Source organism: Halichoerus grypus, chromosome 14, assembly GCF_964656455.1.
Source record: "Halichoerus grypus chromosome 14, mHalGry1.hap1.1, whole genome shotgun sequence".
NCBI classification, from domain to species: Eukaryota; Metazoa; Chordata; class Mammalia; order Carnivora; family Phocidae; genus Halichoerus; species Halichoerus grypus.
In genome coordinates this window covers 22245501-22265812 of record NC_135725.1, presented here as the reverse complement: position 1 = coordinate 22265812, position 20312 = coordinate 22245501, and the positions used below count along the sequence as shown (strand labels likewise).

Genomic DNA, 20312 nt, shown 5'->3' with positions numbered 1-20312 from the left:
TCTTAGGCAGAGGTACCCAAACTTTCTTTGTTCATGGCACCCTGTAACGTTTTCATGGCACCCCATGCCAAAAGAAATATCTAACAGCATTAAGTTATATCCAAACAACTTAATAATACTTGTGTCCTATAAACTTAGTAGCTATTTAAACACACATAAATTGAAGGAAAAAACTTCGTTTTTTTGGGTTTTTTTAGATGACCATACTTACTCATGGATGTGTACACCAGTTGGAAACTAAACAATTTGTCAAATTTTAGAATCAGATTAAACCACTACCCCTCATTTCCTGATCCATATTGATTTTTTGTGACTTAATGTTAAAACTGTAAATTAGCTCAAGCTAATCGTTCATACAATTCGTTCGTCTGGCAGTTGTTTTAAGTACATCTCTGTGTCCCTTGAAAATGTAAAATATTGGGGCACCTGTGTGGCTCAGTTGGTGAAGCGTTGGACTCTTGACTTCGGCTCAGGTCTTGATCTCAGGGTCGTGAGTTCAGGCCCCACATTGGGCTCCATGCTCGGCGTGGAATTCACTTAAAAGAAAAAAAAAAAGAAAAGAAAATATAAAATATCTCATAGTGTACCTGTGAGTCTGCTGGGATGCCCCAGGGGGTCATGGCCACGAAGTCTTATGGAAATGTTGAAGAAATATGCAACTCACAAAATCCTCGAGCCCCCATATTGCCCACTCTCCTCATGGACTCAAATTTAAGGAAGCGCGTTCCAGTTAACAAATATACTTAAAAATGGGAGCTCATTTTTTTTTTTTTCGATTGTGTTCTTGAGATGCTTTATCTGAAGTAATTCAAATGTTTACACATTTTAAGGTTTCTAATATTGCAGAGTAATTTTGTTGGTTCAGAATTTTTTGTTTTTTGGTCATAAATTCATTTATTGTGTTATACATACAGTAGAATGAATCTATCAAATGTCAGCTGCTGAATTGTTACACAGATGAACACTACTGACCTTTGGGCTGGAAAATCTGTTGTTGTGGGAGCTGCTCTGTGCAATGGAGGATGTGTCGCAGCATCCCCGGCCTCTACTCTCTAGGTGTCAGTAGCATGCCCAGCCCAGTTATGACAACCAAAGATGTCTCCAGATGCTGACAAATGTCCACTGGGGTAAAATCACCCCAAATTGAGAAGCACTGGTTTATACCCATGTAACCACCGTCCTCGGTTTGCCAGATTTAGCAAATACAAGAAACTCAGTTAAATTTGAATTTCAGATAAACAATAATTTTTTAAAAATTTGTCCTTGATTTTATCTGGCTAGCCTTCACCACCCAGATTCACGGTATGGAAAAGCTTCCCGAACCACAGGAGGCTTCTTTGCGCCCCCTGTCGGTCAATAACCCCAGGGCGAGCACCGTTTTGGATGACGGCCGTCTCTACTTTCTCGCGAGATCTGCAGCAGTGGTTAACGACTCCTTCCTGGCGTCTGCAGTTTTCCTCTCCCCGAGTGGTCTGGAAGCCTCACACTTGCTCACCTGAAGAATTTCCTGGAACCCAACCCTTCTACCTTTTCAGTTTCCGACCCCGTCCTCCCTGTCCGTGACCTGTAGCGGCTTGTTCCGCCTTGTGCCCTGCACGTCCCTCTGCTCTGGGGAGCGGCTCTGAGGACTGAGCCGCATTCCTGTCGCCTCTCACGCTCTACCTGCTGCACATTTTCTGCCTTCTGTGTCACCACGGGGCGAGAGCTAGGCTGGCAAGGACAGACCTCTGTGTAGGTAAGACGGGTTTGGAGGGCGTGTTTGGGAGAAGCGGAAGACAGACCACCCTCACCTGTCGGTGGCTTTGGGGGCCGACATCATTTCTGGAACCTGGGTGGCTTCCCCCAGCTCGTCCCCCCTCCGCCTGTCCCCTTGCATCTAACTGCGGGGCGAAACTAAAGGGCATGGCCTCGGTGTCCCTCTTTCTGGGAGCGGAAGCCAGCTACGAGCTGCCTCCTTGTGTGGGCTCCCGAGTCTACCACACATTTTTTGCCATTTGTTCACACACTGGATGATTTTGTTTTTTTGTTCTCAATACACAAGTGTCCTGCCACTCACATGTTATATCTGGACATTGGAACAATTTGGGTATGGGTGAATTTGCAGAAATCCACTGAATGTTGCCGGGAGTTGCTGTCATGAGCTAGGTAAGATTTTGACACCAATGAGTGAGCCGTGCAAACTTTGCTATTGGATGCGAGTCAAGGAGGTTTCCAGAGAAGGTGATGCTTGAACTAAGATTTTGAACTCAGATTTTGCTAAATGGTTGTGACTGAGGACGTGTGTTCTAAATCAAGTTGTGAAAGTTCAGAGGAAAGGTAAATATTTCAGTATGGTTCTGTGATGGGAAGAGGGAGGAGCAAGGTTTGAGTCCTGGGCAAAATGGTGGGTGTTTGGGTGGAGCCGGGAAGCCAGGAGTGAGGGTGGGGCCTTAAACATTTTCTGTGGGTCACAGGGAACCATCAGAAGCTGGTCAGTTTTTCATTTTAGACAGATCACCCTGGGAACTCTGTGAAGGTGGACTACAGGGAAAGGTCGGTTAGCAGACTTGCAATTTTTTTTTTTTTTTCAGACTTGCAATTTTTGTCAAAGGGGTCAGTCATTCACCTCTTAGTATGAAATTTATATATACCCATTGCTTCCCTCCAAAACTCTAGCTGAGATTAGCAGTAAAGACATGGGAGTTTTACTGAGGTAGTGAGATGACAGCAGGGCATTTTGAGATAGTGGATACTGCTAGGGAGTTCAGGCTTGGTGGAGGGGTTCACCTCACTGCACAGGGTTGGCCTCTGGTAGCTTTTAGCCATTGAACACATGAAGTTGGGGCAGGGAGGCAAGCATGGAATTAAAGAGAGTGGAAGGGACAAAGATGATCCATATCATGAGTCAGCCTGAGGTTGGTATCAGCCGCGTTGATGACTATATACCAGTATGGGATCGTTGAGTGTTCTGAGAATCTGGAGTTACAAAGATGTGACATCTCCTGAACATTTGTTCTTGTATTTATCAATATGTCCAGGAATGAGTCTGAGATTAAGAGAACAAATAGTTTGGAGATTAAGTAATCAAGCAATCAGCTGTGGCAGTCCCTGTGGTGCCTGGTTTGATCAGTTTAGTAGAAGCAAGAGACAGTAGTTTACAATCACAAAGCACAAAACTGCTGCCCCAGAAAGGACTGAGATCCGGGTAGGGGAAAAATGAGCTAGCAGGCTGGAAAGGTCACGAAGGGAAGTTAACCCATAGCATGGAAAACTGAAAAATGACTTGTTACATCCCTTGTCATGGGTCTAATTTGTTTAAAATCAAATCCATCTGCTCATTTCACACCCTTTGTTCCACTTCCTTGCTGCAGTCCACAGTGGATTACTCCCTTACTTTAAAAACTGGCTGCACTCACAGTAAGCTAATAACTTATTTTGTGGTTAATGGCGTCAAGATATTCTGGAACATGACCAACATTTATTCTCCCTCTTCTCTCTCTCTTTCTCCCTCTTTCTCTCTCTCTCTTTTTCCCTCTCTCAAGAATGAACTTCTTAGTGTAGCACATTGACCGGGGAAATCCTTTAAGTCTCCTTCACAAAACATACTGTTTACAGGCTCTGAAGTGACACAGGTAGGGGAAAAGGTTTCTCCCATTCCACTAGGCCTTCCTTTTACTCCCCACATAACCTGCAAATGCTCATTTCCCTCCCATGCACCATACATTACAAAAGACTTCTTGGCTCAATTGATTCTGTTTATGATCTCCAAATCTTAATTTCAAATGAAGCTTGCTCCTTTTCAGGAAAGAATTATCTTCTATGCAATGAACCAGAGTCCCCTGAGGCATTCATTTGAGATGCATCAATTCCCTTAAGGTCTCCTAACCCATTAAAATATGTACAGTATTTCTGGTTAACTAATGGATCATTGGAAAAATGGAATTGCATGCAAGATATAATTCAAAGAAATGCATTTGGGGTTGTTGGCCAATCCATTCATAGGAACATTTGCTGATTGGGAAAATATTTTTTTGGCTTAATCCTTGGCGAGATCACACAAACTAGTAAAGGTTGTCATTTTTGATTCGTTGGACCTAATTCTGAAGACAGAGCAGCAATGGAATTTGTGATTTTGTCACTGTTCTTGATTAAGAAATGAGTAGCTGGAATTTGAACTCAGTTGGATTTGTACAATCTGTGGATATTACCATTTTTTCCCCTTGTTGAGTACAAGTTATTGCTAGATGTTATCTTATACTCCTGTCTTTTGAAGGGCCAAACATTTTGGACATATAATACATATGAAATTAGATATTCAAATGGCAAGTGGTTTAAAGCTGAGGAATGGGTGTTGAAAGATCCCAGCACATGCAGTCACAGTAATTTTACATTTTTCATTACTGAGGTAATTAAAAAATTCCTTAGGGCTGAATTATAGTAAAATTTTATGTATCTTTCTACTAAGCATAAACTAATTTTCTTTCCCACTGGACAGTGTTAATTTAAGTAGGAAATATTTTTAATTCTGTCTCATTTATTCATATTATGAAAAATTGCAAGCTTTACTAATTTCATTCAACATTATTTCTAAGTATTCTTAGATTCAGTAACTGATGGGCATTTAGTCTTAAAGGTTAAGCAGATATGAAAGATGTAATTTTTTTTGTCTCAACAGTGACCTTTCCTAGTTCATTCCTAATTCTTAGATGCCCCCATGACAGTCATAGAGTCTGAACCCTTTATATCTAAGTCCATGAAGGTCATGAAAATATGCCCGTAAGTTTTTCTTTTAATTCTGAAATTGAGGAATATATGAAGTATTGTGTGATCTTGGACAGGTCCTTAATTTGTCTTTATCTATGAAGGAAATATAATGAGCTAAATTTTCTCCCTCACCTAATTCTTCAAGTAGCAAGTAAAACGCTTAATGAAGCCCTTTGCTTCTTTCAAGCCACAGGGTGCCATTTTGAGTCATATGGTTCCAGTGGTATTAAGTTTAGGGCTCACTTTTCTGATACTTATGGAAAGAGCAAAGTGAACGCAGCATCCAAGAAGTGGTACAGAATCTGATTAAAAACCATTATGTCTAGAAATGGCAAGAAGGAACTGAGAGCATCCATTCTGGTGTAATAGTATTCTATGATGGCTCACCCATTTGGAAGTTATGCCCAAGAGAATGCAATGACAGAGAAAGGGAAGGAGGGAGGATGCAGAGAGAACACCGTACCCAGTGCTTGGACTGAATCCATGTGGATCCTTGAGAAACTGTGGAGGAGCTTTGCATTTCATGTTGTCAGGGATGGCTTAGGCAGGGGAGGATAGTATATCCCACTGTCGACTGGGGGCAGGAGGGGATGAAAAGGAGGAGGAGAAGGAAGGAGGGGGGAGGATGATGAGGAAGAGGAGGAGGAGAGGAAGAGAGAAGAGCTGCCATTTAATTATCAGCCTCCTCTGTGCAAGGTGCTCTGCCAGTCCTGGCCGTAATGGGGTGAGCTTCACAAGTATTATCTCCTGTGACCCTTATAACCGCTCACACTATAGTAGATAAGGAAATAAAGTGTTCTGACTAGGTCACTTGGCTAGGTTCCCATAGCTCGTAAGATTTAAAGTTTTTGGTTTTGAATGGAGGGCCCATTCATATGCTCTTTCCACAGTGTGTCATCGTGTCCTTAGAGGTTCCTTCTGCGTGTACTTTGATGTCTATTCCACGCCTCTCACCCCATGCTTGTCCCAGTGGTTTTCTAAATCAGCGAGGCAGGAGAGTGAAACATGCAGATGTCAGACCTTTGCCCAGATTGTTCAACTAGAACCTCCTCAGGTGGGGGTACTTGGTAGTGACTGGTTTATACCAGAGGGTATTTGCATTTTAATATAGGGACTCTTGATTCTATTCAATTCAGCCAGTCATTTACACCAAGGATTATTGTAGGCCTGGCTCTGAACACCTTGAGATTAAAACACATTCTGTCTTTAAGGCTGATGGTCATCTAAGTAAGCCTTCAGGATAGGAATAAATATGGATGATGAAGTTTCAGATTCATAAATAGCAAGTGGAAGAGATCATTTAGAACAAAAAATTTTGCTGGAATCCTTCACATTTCTCCTACTTGAGTGAACCTCCCCTGCCTGCTCTCAAAACCAGTGAGCCAGGATGATCTGCTGAAATCAGCCCCGCAAATCCCCGAGGTTTAAAAATTGCCACACCAAAACCTTTCCTTTTCTGCCACTGAGGTGATCCTTTTTGTTTACCTCTACACATACCTGGTGTGATAGCTGAAAAAGACAGCATCAGAACACTAATTTTTTATGGAGGTATCAACAAATACAGCAGAGACTAAACAGTTCTGCCAGTGGCCGCCTAATCTAGTCCAGAGAAATGAGAGGTGTTTCTGCTTCAGTTTTACTCATCTGTAAAGATCAGTTTGTTTTAAATGTCCCAGGCTTCTGAGTTCTCGGAGTTAGATATCATTTAGAAATGAAGTTCCTAAGATTAGGTTGGAATTCTGCATTTCTCTCGGACACATACTCTGCTCCACGCCCTCTTCTGTGCAGACCCTGTAACCCTAAGCTCCTTCCAGCCTTCTTATACCAGGGTGAGGGTGGAGTTACTGTGATATTACTCTAATATTAGTACAGTCATTATAGCATAGATCATGTCGTCCAAAACATTACTGTTTATATGCTTTTCAAGTGATGGTCTCTAGATGCAAATAATGAGGGTGCTTTGGTTACTATTTGCACATCGATCCTCTCAAATAGAACCACTTTAAGGAAAGCAGAGCCGACTCTGAATCTCTGCTGTTTATTTACCTGCACTATTTAACTCCATCTGAGCTGTTCTGCTTCTCCCCTCAATTTAATTTTGCAGGTGGTCTGTTCCCCCTGTCTTCACATTTAGCATTCAGATCCCGGGGCACATTGTCTTACAACTTATCTTTTCGCATGCCCGTCTCCTCCACTAGACTGAAATCCCTGGCAGCAGGAGCCTGTCTTACTCATTTTTGTGCAGTTCCTGGCCCAGAGTAGTACTCTTGTAAATTAATTGAAAAAAATGCTTGAGTTGATACAATGGCTAGGTGTTTTTTTTAATCAGACTTTTTTCCACCTTCTCTTTTCTAAATCTTTCAGGTTGAATGTGTATTACTTACATAATAAGGAAGACTATTTCAGTAAAATAAGGGTGTTTCTTTTGAATCCTATGAAAGCATTTCCACTGTTGTATTAAACTGTTAACTATTTATTTATTTATTTTAAAGATTTTATTTATTTGACAAAGACACAGCGAAGAGAGGGAACACAAGCAGGGGGAGTGGGAGAGGGAGAAGCAGGCTTCCCACCGAGCAGGGAGCCTGATGTGGGGCTCGATCCCAGGACCCTGGGATCACGACCTGAGCAGAAGGCAGACGCTTAACGACTGAGACACCCAGGCGCCCCAAACTGTTAACTTTTTAAAAACAATCTAGGCAAAGCATCAATCAGTGTCAGGAGCACATTTTGCAAGTGTTTATATAATTTTTTGAAATGCATTTGACTGTACACAAGCACATGGACCTGCTAGATAGAAGAAATAACTTCTCCTGTGCTGGCCAAAGGGCTGCAACCTGTTGCACAGCATCTTCTTCATTCCTTTTTGGCTCTTCTTTCCAACCTTCCCATCCCTTCACTTAAAAATCACCAGCTTAGCCCTAACTCCATAAACAGAAATTATTGAATGCTAATAATTTCTGGTAAGCAATTGAGGAGACATTTAAGTCCCTAATATATATGTGATCCCGTTTTTTACTGCAGTTTCCAGGGAAAGTGCTACAAAGTGATATGTGGCAATAACAAAGTCGGAAGGAAGGGAATATGAAATTCAGCGAGCAGCGTGAATGATTTGCTGTTAGCATGGGGCCCAATAACACTACAAAGCTATAAACTCTGTCGATCTAGATTGCCCAGTTAGGTGGCAGAGATGCAATTTGTCTTTTCTGAAGCCGCCTGCTGCTTGCTAGCTCCATCTCCTGTCACAGCCTATTAGCTCCCCAAGAAAATTGGTAGGAAATTGCCTGCAGATTGTAGGAAATTGCATCTCCAGGCCCTGGAAAAAATGTAGGATAGCACAACACTGACCCTCCCAGAGCAGCTATTAATACAGCAAAAAGTGACCTTTGACTTGCTGGGAAACGACTTTGCTATTTGCTGAATAAAGACTGTATTATGTGTGGCTGAAGGAAGGTGCAAATGATTATCCTAGCGAGGCTCGAAGCCAACCTGCTTTTGAAAGCCTAAATATTAGTTAGAAGAATTTTTTTTTTTTTCTTTTTTGGTTTATTTGTTTGTTTTAGGTGCAGAGGGTTTGAGTGTTGTTGCTCTGCAGGGAGAAAACGGTCCAGTTGGCTTGTTTTTGAAAGCACCTTTTCCCGGAAAGTAAAAAGAAAGAAGTAAATTGTCCCAAGGAAATGCTCACAAATCTGTCAGGCAAAAATTCAGAAAGTAAATCTTTCAAAGATGGGATTAAAAAACAAAGATGAGCACATTGGAGCATTGTTTTGTTTCCCCCTCAATTCGGCTGCATATGCATCTGGCGCTTCCCCGCCCCCCTCCCTAATTGCGTTTTACAATACTGACTATGTCTACTCACTTCTGAATTATTTTCTTTATAGACCATCCCCGAAGTTCAGACATCAAGATAATTCAGTGTTCCACAGGGGTACATATTGTGCATATTTTAAGCATCATTAACTTTATGTTACAAAAAAATCAAGATCCTGACATGGTATTTACAGGCTTGCATTTCTACCTAGAAGGATCTTAGCTCCCATTTACGAGCGATTTTTTCAGGGAGGGAGAAAGAGCATTTTAGCTGCTCCTGAATGAATAAGATGCCTTCATTGCCCTTGAATCCTAAACATTGTCCCCTAATCCTACCCTCTCCCCCAGTATGGGTCATTCAATTTCAGTGCCCTGGGGAGCAAATCCAAAATGAGAGGGTGGGATGCAGATACACCAGCTTCTCTCTTCCTTTGTGAAGGACAGTGTTACCTCATTTATTATTTGCACAAATTAAAACACAGCTAGTTGAGACTCCTTTCAGCTTTCCCAGAGTTAAGAGGTTTTCTTTAGATTTGCTGCTTTCTTACACTTGGTGCTTGCTTCTAGAGAGAAAAGTACTAGACACCATGTCGTATCTGAGAACACTGAATTTAGCCCATGAATGTCTGAGCTTTTATATGAGCTCTGATACTCTCTGCCTATGTGATATTTTTTTAAGTTTGTAGTGCCTCAGTTTCATTATGTAAAAAACTGGGTGTTCCCTAAGAACCTTTGAGGTGTTAAATTTTGTGATAAAGGATAAAAAGGTGGGGGATAGGATTGAAGGCTGAGCTGCCACCCTGCTTTCTGCCTACTTCTTGGGCTTCTTGACTGACTATCCTTGGTGAAGGGGTTCTGTATGGCCAAAGAATGTGTTTTGGAGTCTGCAAGCATCCAGCATGCAAACAGCTAATTTACAGTCGTTATACATCAAGACTTGCTTATGTCTACAGAAGAGCCCAAAGAACTTCTTAAGACATGACCCCTGGGGCATACGGATTACCAGGGTGAGTGGACATTATATGGTAGAAGGCCCATTTCAGGAGTGCTGCTAGGCAGTAGAACTTAGTTGATATTTATAGCCCCACATTATAGACTATGGGAAGGAATATCAAAAGAGGTTCAGTTAACCTTGAAAATATTGTGTTAAGTAAAAAAGCCAGACACAAGAAGTCACATATTATATGATTTCGTTTACACGAAGTATTCAGAAACGGGGAAATCCATAGAGACAGAAAGCGGATGAGTGGTTGCCAGAGGCTAGGGGACATGGGGGATGGGGTAATGGGGAGTGACTGTTTAATGGGTATGGGTTTTCCTTTTAGGGAGATGAGAATATTTTGGAACTAGATAGAGGTAATGATTGAACAACCTTGTGAATGTACTAAATGCCACTGAATTGTACCCTTTAAAATGCTTGATTTTATGTTCTGTGAACTCTACCTCAATAAAAGAAAGACATCTAGTTAAATTGACGAATAAAGAGACAAATACAAGAACATATAATTACTTGATATTAAAAATGGAGATTTTAGCCCAGGCAGTATAACTCTTGCCACAATACAAACCACCCTGTAACCTTTCTTATCTGCCTTTGTTTCCACTCTGATCTTTGACCATGATGATGATTTGAGAAATGACTGGAAGTTCTGATGTCCACAGTTCCAAAAGCCAATGCCAGGGCTGATTTTGAGATGATTTATGAATACCATTTTCCTGCAGGCTCCTTCAAAATCAAATTCAGGTGCCAGGTCTTTTCTGAAAGGTTTCCAGTCCTTCCAGTTGAAAGAGATCTCTGCCTTCTCTGAATGAATGATATTTATCTACCTTTTTAAGGCTTTACTCACTTCCTATCTTGGATTATAGTTGTTTATTTTTCAGACATGCCTTACCTCCCTTACCTGAGGCCAGAATCACATCCTTCTCACCTCTCTGTCCTCCCAGACACCATGGCAGTGTGTACTCAGTAAACATTTGAGCTTTTGCTCTTGTTTTCTTCTCTACCTGAAATGTCCTTTGTAGGAGAATTCCACAGAAATTCTTTACCCCCCTTCTATTTAAGCTGCTGGATGTTTTTAGGGATCTACCCATTCCCCATTCTCAGTGTCCAAAATTCAGGTTGGGTGGAACGCCTCCCCGAAGGTATGCCACCCCTCCAACCATCTTCATTAGCATGTTCCAAATTTGAGACTCTTTCCACAGAGATTGCAGATTTGGGCCCATGTAAACAAACCTGGAGCTGAAGATGACCATTGGCCATGGCATGGGAAGAGCTTGCCTGGGAATAAAGCCAACATGAAGAAAAGCAAAGCTGAGCAGTGGAGAGAGTCTGGTTCTGAGAATATTGTTTGGATACCAGTGCTCTGCCAGCCTGGGGCCAAATTTCCCCAGTTTCATGAGCCAACTGTTCCCTCTTTTTTGATGAAGCCAGTTTGAGTGTGTCATTTGTCATTGAAAGGCTCCTGTCTGATGCATTCTTGTTATCTCTTCACCATGTTCAAAACATCCTTTAAGGCTTGGGTAAGATCAGATATTCCCTTGGAAGTCCTTACATCTCTTCTTATATTTTTATTTCATTCACCTGGTTATTTACTATTCTACTTTCAACAGAGATTTATTGAGCATTAGAACAAAAGCAGATATATAAAAGAATAAGATTGCTTTTGCTTCGAGGGAATGATATTTACAGAAAGCTTTAAATTTAGGCAATTTTGTATAATTTTATCTCCTTTAATCCTTACATTAGTCTTGTGAGATGAATATTACTACCTGCATTTTATAGATGGGGAAACTGAGAATCAGAGAGGATCAGAGTTTATAAAATTATTCAGATGAATGATCTCACAGTTTGACCATCCTGGACTCTTAATTTGAACATCTCCTTCCTTTCTTCTTCCAATGCAGTCTGCCTTGCGTTATGTATTTTTTTCTTTTCCACTAGATTCTAGATCCCTTAAGGGCAGGAACTGTGGCTTACTTATTCTTCTGTCAACTACAACCTTTAGCATAGTCTCTTGATGATGGAATTCCATAAGTATTTTTTGGGTAACTTGATAGATGAGTGAATCACAGTTGAGAGAATCATATGTGGCCTCGGAAATCCAAACCAGAATTCACATCTCCAGATTTGAATGAGCTAGAAATGCCAAAATGCTATTTCTGAAGCTCAGAATATTATACACCTGTGTAGCCATTTACTTCCTCTGAGGCATCACCCCCATCATGGAAACGTGTGGAGCCCTTAGGACTCCGAATCAGTAAAGATTTACCATTAAGTGAATGATGTTTCAACTCAGGGCCACTCAGTTGCAAGATCATATGTATAAAATTTGTAAAAGTAAAACATTTGAAACATATTAAGATCATGGTCTCTTTCTTACATCTCAGGCTGAATTCATGGGTGTTCAGAATGGTTTGATAGATAATCCAGCTAAATTCGAGGGACCAGATGAAACGAGGTCCCCTACTCTTCCACCATCTTTCCTCCCTCCAAGATCATGGTCTCTTTCCATTCCAGCTTTCCTTCCACTATTCTTTCTCTTGCATAGGGTGGTATTATAATGGCCATATGTGTTTACCTAAGAGGAAATTGAGTTGGGGATACATGTAGTTTGGGTTTGGTGAGATGTATTTACATGCTTCATAGTCACTTTTAGAAGTACATAGAGAGTGTTTATTTAGAATGGGAATTAGGCTAGGTGTCCTGCTATGGGAATGGCTTCCTGGAATGTTCCTCCTGCCTATTTTGCCAGTTGACCCGGTGTTGTACCATGAAGGTGTGAGGAAGCAGTGGTCTTGCACTATGAACGTGTTTCATAACCCAGCACCGTAAGGGTGTGAGTAGTGGAGGAAAAACAAAATTTGAAATGTACAGAGTCAGAAACTAATAGGGATAATTTGTCCAATCCTCAGTTCTTAGTAGAAAATTTGGTTCTCATCGAAGCCTAGTAAATGAAAGTTCTTTCCTCTCAGGAATATAGTCTGATAATGTAACATACACAGTTAGGAAAACACCATAATTTTTTTTTTCTTTTGTGATGGGAATTGAAGAAAATACAAAATTGGTATAGGGCCTGGTAAGGGACCCATGGGAGTGAGAGGCCCTGAAGCTGAAGCTTTATCTGCTTCATGGTAAATCTGCCTCTGAAAGTGCTTTTCAAAATTGTTGTTATGTGAAGAGATGGTCAAGGATGCAGACAAAAAATTGTAGGGAAAAGTATTAGGGCAGTGCATCAAGAAGTTACAATGTCAGTTTTTTATACATCTTGTGACTTTTGTGATATTCTCCATTAAAAAAATTATTATGTGTTGTGACTTTTTTTCATTCTAAAGAAATATTCAGTAAGTATTCCTTTTACTAAAGAGCTCCTCTCTCTCTCTCTGACAAAAATGTAAAAGCTCCAGGCCTGCAAAGTCTGGATTTGCCCCTGCTGAGAGTAACTATCAAATGACTTTGGTTTGGTCATTTAAATCCCTAAACACTTGTGAAATTCATCTCACAGTATTTCACATCCTTCTGGAGAAATATTCATTTTCACTTTTCTTCAGGGACAGGGGACATGGCATGTTTGCGATTTCTGTGCTTGCAAATTCCAAAGTGATAAGATTCCTCTTACTTTCTAACTGTGTAGTAATTTCTTTGGATTCTGTGTAATAACCTCAGCTTCAGGATCTGGGAGAGCATCAGTTTTTTTTGCTAATGAGTAGTACAGAAGACAAGACTTTTTGGCTTAGCATTAAAATATTGAAATTGTGTATTGTTGTGGAGTACTGTTAGCTACAGTTTATGCACAAATAGGCCAAGGCCCAGGGAAAAAATTGCCTTACCCAAGTTCACAGCATAATGAATATCAGAGCTGCAATTACAATTTTCCAACTCCCCAACTGTACATGCAATTTGCAGGTTTACAATCCTATACAAAAAACTGACAGAGAACACAGATGGGCTTCTAACCCCTGCTAATGAGAGCATCACTCTTCATTGCTGGGATAATTAAGCAAATATTTAGTGGTCAGAAACCCACCCAGACTTTAAATAAAATCAATCAAACTCCAATCCCTTGGGAGATGTTGATTTTGGATTTTTTTTTTTTTTAAACTCTGAAATGTAACTTCGTGTGTGTGTGTGTGTGTGTGTCTGTGTGTAGTTCTTATTTTTATGATTTAAAGCAGAAGAGAGTTCAGTTGCACTATGCCCACTGAAAAGCCACCTTCCCCAGAAAGACCATGCTTCTGACACTCAAAAGGCACTAGGTCAGGAGAGCATTTTCTCTTTGTTGATTGCTCTTTTTTTCCTCAGAATTTTCCTTTTTCCTTATGGAATTAGACCCTTTAAGTAAATTGCAAACAGTTCCCCCTGTGTGAAGCAATGTCTAGCCTAACACACTACCTGACACAATCATTGACATTTCTTGTGTAAATAACAGCAGCTGGATTCAGCCCTTTCAAGAATGAGTTGAAAAAATAATGAACTGTTTTTTTTTCTTTTTTCTAAGATAAAACACACTATATGTTCCAGAAATTAGAAGGGTCTGAGGTAAAAAGAAGAGCAAATTAATACAAAATTATGTTTATTTTTGTTATAACCCATCCATTCAACCTTCCACTCCAAATTCTCCTTACTCAGCTATACCTTTTTTCCCATAGAATTTATCACCTATGAATAAGCTATAGAGTGTATTTATCTATTGAGACTGTGGTTTATTATTTGTCTCTGCCTGCTAGAAGGTAAGATCTAAGGGGACAAGAATTTTTATCTGGATGTATCCCAAGCACCTAAGGCAGCCCCTGGCATATAACAGGAACTCAAGAAATAGTTACTGAATGACTATGTGCTATGTTTCAGCACTTGGAGAGCAAAAAGTGAATATGATATTGCACTTTCCTCTGAGAAGCTTTATTTTTCCAAGGATTGAAATTCCAGAATTTTGGCATTAAATATTTATACCATTTTTCATATCTTTCCTATTTAGGACCTTGATTTGTTTGATGTGGCAGTATGTCTAGTGAAAATAGCGCATCGTCTAGCCTTTCCTGCAGCTTTTCCTTCAATTCTGGCCAGCAAGACCTAAGCTGAATTCTGTTAGGGATATCTAGGAAAGTTTTGCTTTCTTGATATAGACATTTCGTTTTCCTCTTTGTCCCTTGTGTCTCTGCGTGTCTGGAATGTGCCTGCAGGTGTAGCTGCCACATTGAGACCATGAGGATGAAAGAAAAGTGCGAAAGATGGCAGCGTGAAAAGATAGAGCAGGATGGCCTACTCCTCCACTTGTCACAAGAGAAACATAAAGCCCTGTTTGGTTAAGCTTTTTTATATGGATCTATGTTACAATGAAACCCAAAACAATCCTACAAAATACACTCATATCAAATTGCAACTTAACTAAATATCTTTAATGTTTTTCATAATCCCAGTCTTTTGGAGAGTTAAGGCCATTGGGTAAATTCTGCATTTTGGTGTCTTCCTATCCTGTACCCAGGGAATTCCAGAAATAGAGGGGGAAGGGAGAAGACCAGTGAAGTGTATGACCTGCTGCTATAAGGAAAACCCTTAACAGATTCGTTAAAAAACTAGACGGCAAAATGCTCTTTAGCAGCACTCACTTTTTTGCAGAGGTGTTTTGTTTGTTTTCCTCCTGTCTTGTGGCACTAGATTATTGTAGATTTATTGCTATTCATGTGCAGGGACTAAGTAGAGACACTGAAAATTCAGATTATAGAGCTGAATCATTTGGAGATCTTTTGTGCTGATATAAATGGTTGTTGGAACTCAGCAAAAGTATACGGTATAGATGTATGTTTGAGTGTGCAAGAGAATGTGAGACTGTCCTCTTCATATCCTGAAACTAGCCCATAACAGTTTTCTCTTTCACTTAGCCAGAATAATCATTCCCACTAGTCACTGCTATTTTGATATTTGCACAACAGTGTTATTTATTTATTTATGTATTTATTTATTTTTGGTTGATTAGTTGGAGGCACCACATAAAAAGACAAAATATCCCCCTTATATCTGAAAAATTGCACATGCCTGTCTTGTGGATTTTCAGATTTGGTGTTGTGGTTTTTGTTTGTTTTTGATATAAAGCTAATCCCACAGAGAGAAACTTACACTTCCCTTCTGCAAAGAACATTTAGTAACAGTAGCTGTGGATTTGCTGTTTTTTTTTTTTTTTAAAAGATTTTATTTATTTATTTGACAGGAGAGAGAGAGCACACAAGCAGGGGGAGCGGCAGGCAGAGGGAGAGGGAGAAGTAGACTTCCCACTGAGTGGGGAGCCTGATGTGGGGCTCACAGGACTCTGGGATCATGACCTGAGCTGAAAGCAGGAAGGCAGATGCTTAGCCTACTGAGCCACTCAGGCGTCCCACTGTTTTGTTTTGTTTAAAGATGCTATCTTAGTATAGAAAACCTCTTTTTTTAAACCTTTTCAATACTTAAGATGACAATTTCCTATGCTTCATTCATCAAAAAGAAACCAGTTATTTCCCTGTTTTTCCACCTCTGCAGGGGTGCTTTGCCACTATGCTCTTTTGAGGAAATTTGTGTTATGAGGAGAAAAATGAAAGAAAAGAGATAAGAAACAATAAGGCTGCTTCAGTTCTGATCAGGTTCATCTATCCTAGAAACTTCCAAGTTCCCCCGGTAAAAGAACTTTAATTGCAGTTTATATGACTTGTTGTTCTTGGGTTCTTCTTCCCCTTTTCTTATTATTTAGGAAATTGATTCCCAATTTCACATACATTTTTTTATCTCATTATATTTTTTAATGAAAATGTAAAGACAAACAAAATTGATTTATTCCACAATAAAACGCAAAAATTCTGTCACTAACTGGAAAGATGTCTGAGGTACAAGTATTACCTTAATTCTCTCTTGGAGGTCATCTCAGTATTTGGAAGTAAAGACAGAGCTTACCCCCCCTCCCCCCACCCCAGTATTCATTCTTCCATTTCTCTTTATCAATAGAATCCTGGAACCCAGAATAAAGGTGGCAGATGCAGCTAGGTAAGTTCATATGAGTAAATTGTGGCCAGAATTGGTGTGTACAACCTCTGGGAAATGGAAGTGGTATGTCTTTCTCCTTTTCTTCTCTTTCGTTCATGGCTTGTGAGTGTGATGGCTGGACCACTTAAAGGAATTTTTTTTCCATGTGTAATTTCTTGGGAGTCATACAGACAGAAGGAATCCTTCTCTCATACCTAAATAAATGGGGTTTCTGGTTAGAAATTCTCATGGTATAATTTTTTTTTTTTCTACTTCATCTAAATGCAAAGCCAAAGCTCAGTGAGGCATACATGCCCAACATCTCCTTCTGTAAAGTGTATGGATGTTTTTTTCCTCTGCCCTCTGGGAGTGTGTGTATTTGGGTGGGCAGGAGAGGGTATTGTGTGGAGGGGGTACTTTATGCCAAAGCTTTTCAATCTGACCTGTTCTCATAGGAGAGCTGGGGTACAGCCCAGGGCAAAATGAGTTATAGGCCTGGCCTCTTTTTTTTTTTTTTTAAGATTTTATTTATTTATTTTAGAGATAGCATATGAGTGGTAGGGAGGGGCAAAGGGAGAGGGAGAATCCTAAGCAGACTCCGTGCTGAGCGTGGAGCCTGATGCGGGGCTCGATCTCACGACCCTGAGATCATGAGCTGAGCAGAAATCAAGAGCTGGACGCTTAACCAATTACACCACCCAGGAGCCCCTGAGTTATAGGTCTTTTGAGGATTTTTAGATAGTCCTAAGACAAGTTCTTTCTTTACTGCTTGCTTACCTTTCTAGATTCACACTTTTCATCTCTGGCCTCCAATCCACCCTTATATTTTCCTGCTAGCCAAGCTATGCATTCAAATGACATTTTAAATATTTTATTCAGCATTTTAGCTCTGCCTGGAGGGATGAGTCTGCTCTGTTGCTGGAAACAGATTCTAAATTCTGTTTGTTTCATCTTCAAAAAATAATGCTTACTTGATTACTTTATATTCATCTACATGATTTCTTTTATTATGCCCTCATTCCTTATGTTAGACACAGAGCTATGGGTTTCCCTGCATTTCCTTCTTTCCTTTCTTTTATTCCTTTCTTTCTTTTAATCTTTTGTTTTCTTTCCTCTTCTCTCATTCTTTCCTTCTTCTCTTCCCTCTCCCTGTCCTTCTCTTTTTTTTCTTTCTCAGTCCTTCTCCTTTTTTAAAGGTATCCATGGCTTCAGAGCCCAAGGTAGCAATGGATTTTAAAGAAGTAAAAGAATCACTATTTACTTCCACATTTATCGATTGCCTACTGTTTGTCAGGTACTGTGCTCGGAACTGATGCTGTATGGATGAATAAAGTCCTGCCCTCAAATAGCCAGTTATGTGGGGTGATGGTACAGTGTGGACTGCTGTTGTGGGGGAGTACACCATGCTAAGTGAGCACAGAGTATGTGGAAGGTTTTCTAGAGGAGGCCATCATTAAGGGTAATCTGTATATGGGAGTTCCTCTTTGAGAGCCCCCCCCCTCATGAGCTAATACTGTCGGTCAGGAGTGAGTGACCAAAGTAGTTCAGTCCCTGGAATTGGAGTTCTGTCTGGGAAACAAACACTATATTATTATCGCTTACGTTACATATGTATGAGACTTTTTTTTTTTTAGCCTCGAAATAATCACAAAGCATTTTCCCTGTGGCAGCAAAGTTAAGCAATCACGTCCAGGAAGAACAGAAGGAATCTTCTGCTTTTGAATGGCTAGATAAAATGATCAGGGAGCTCCAAATTCAAGAAACAGACCCCCAACAAGTCAGAACACAGACATCAATCTCAAAGGATGAAAGAACTGCACATGGTTTCTTTACAATCACAGCTTGGTGACCTCAAATAATCCTTTGCGAAAGAGTTGGCATAGACCATTACAAAAAGTGTTATGTTGCACTCCAGTACTGAACATACCCTAATTGAGATGGGTAAAATAATGACCTAGAGATAGGATTGTTTCTACAGGCTCATTTTGCAGTTACCATAATGTAAAGTGGAAATAATCACTTTGTTAAAATCCAGTCTGTTCGGATCATGCTTTACACTAGTATCCCAAGACTTGTAAATTTTTGTTAGTACAAAAGTACAGAATGAGAAAACAGACAATTCAAAGAACTGCAGGCTGATGGACGTTTCTCGGTCCATGTACTGCCTCTTTTTGTGGGTATACTGGTTGGCTCGCCCAGGGCCCCACAGATGACATACTGCATGTGCTCTTGGTTGTAGATCACAGCTGAACAAACTGCTCCGGAGTGTGAAAGGTCAGCACAGTGTAAACAGAAATCAGCAGTGACCTATAGAGTCGTCTCAAGACATAATAAATACCATCTTCACAGTCCTCCCCACCTTCTGCTGATTCAGGTATTCTCTAGCGCCATGTGGCTTGTCTCTGGAGCAGTATTTCAAATCCAGCAGACCATTGTATTTGGAGCAGAATTTCTAACTATGCTTTTAATTTTGGCAAAATAACTTTTAGCTCCTTCTGAAAATGTAATCTTATATGGGGAGCTTCATTGAGAAAGAATAAAATACTTTTTAAAACACTCCATTAGCTTTGGCTACTATTAGTTTTACTATTCTGTAAGAATTTCTCCTAGGTTTAGGGGATAAAAACAGAATTATTTTTTTCAATCCAGATAGAATTTTGTGGAGAATCATTAACTTTTCCTCTCCTTGAAATCTCCCAATGACCATTTATTTTTCTGTATTCCTTTATTGAGGGGCATCTAGGCCAGTATTACCTCCTGCTAGAGTAGGGTTGGGCTCACATTCATCCTGTTCCCTTCCCTGGGACAGCCACAAATCAATCAGGAGAGCCTGCACCAGTCCTTGCCTATGTTAGGTGAAAAGACTCTCTCAGATTGTGCTTAGCCTTCAGCTAGCTAGGTCATACTCACCTGGGTAGGTAATTTAAGACAGAGTTGCTCACCTGAACCTGAGGTGCCTGGATCTAGTGAAAGTAGACCATACACTATGTTCCCTGTGCATTCCAGGGCAAAGTTCAGGAAGCTGTGTGAATATATGTGAGAAAGCGTTCCAATTTCCATCATGTGCAAGATTCACGTAGATTTGCTTGTCTAATGGGATAGCCTTGCCGAAGATCTAAAGCCCCTCACGGAATAATACTATCTGGCACTGTGCTTCTATACCAAGTGTAGAAGGGTGATAGGAGGGAAAACTTCCCTCTGCTCCAAGCCAAACCAAACAGAAAGCCCAATCCATAACCTATAATAACTTAACCCAGATGGTCATATTTTCTTTAGACTGCTAACCATTTCCAGTGAATTCATTAGTTTCGGTGTTTCTTCTTTTCTATTCTTGTAGTTAACATTTTGGCTTGCCAAATTCTAGCCATCCAAGAACAGGAGAGATCAGATGCTTCGGATTAAACAGTTCAAAGATGCTTCAGATTAAACAGTTCAAAGTCGGTGACATTTAGTTAAAATAAACAAATGGAATAAAATGGACTGCAGACTCATAGGTCCAAAAGTTAAAACTCGTTGACTGAGACTTAGTGCTATTAGATGGTTGATTTTACTCAGAACTGAAGAGCTCATGAACAATAAAGCCAATAACAGTGGCACCAAAGAGAAAATGGGGCTGTTATGTTGATGGAATGGTCCAAACTCACCTGTTGTGTGGCATCATTTTAAATCCCAGTAAAATTTCCAAGTAAAATAAAACAACTAAAACAATGAGAAACTAAAACAGTGGGTGAGAATATGTTGGTCATTAACATCTTCAACTTGGGGTGTTGTG

General features: G+C 40.3%; 1 long non-coding RNA gene across 2 annotated transcripts in view; it reads left to right on the top strand.

Moving 5' to 3' along the window:
- The first annotated feature begins 1281 nt into the window (after positions 1-1281).
- Positions 1282-20312, top strand: part of LOC144380059 (uncharacterized) — a 159776-nt gene continuing 140745 nt past the window's right edge. For both annotated transcript variants that reach the window (XR_013443808.1, XR_013443809.1), the window contains exons 1-2: positions 1282-1735; positions 16523-16561. This is a non-coding gene — a long non-coding RNA (uncharacterized LOC144380059). The remainder of the gene's footprint in view (positions 1736-16522; positions 16562-20312) is intronic.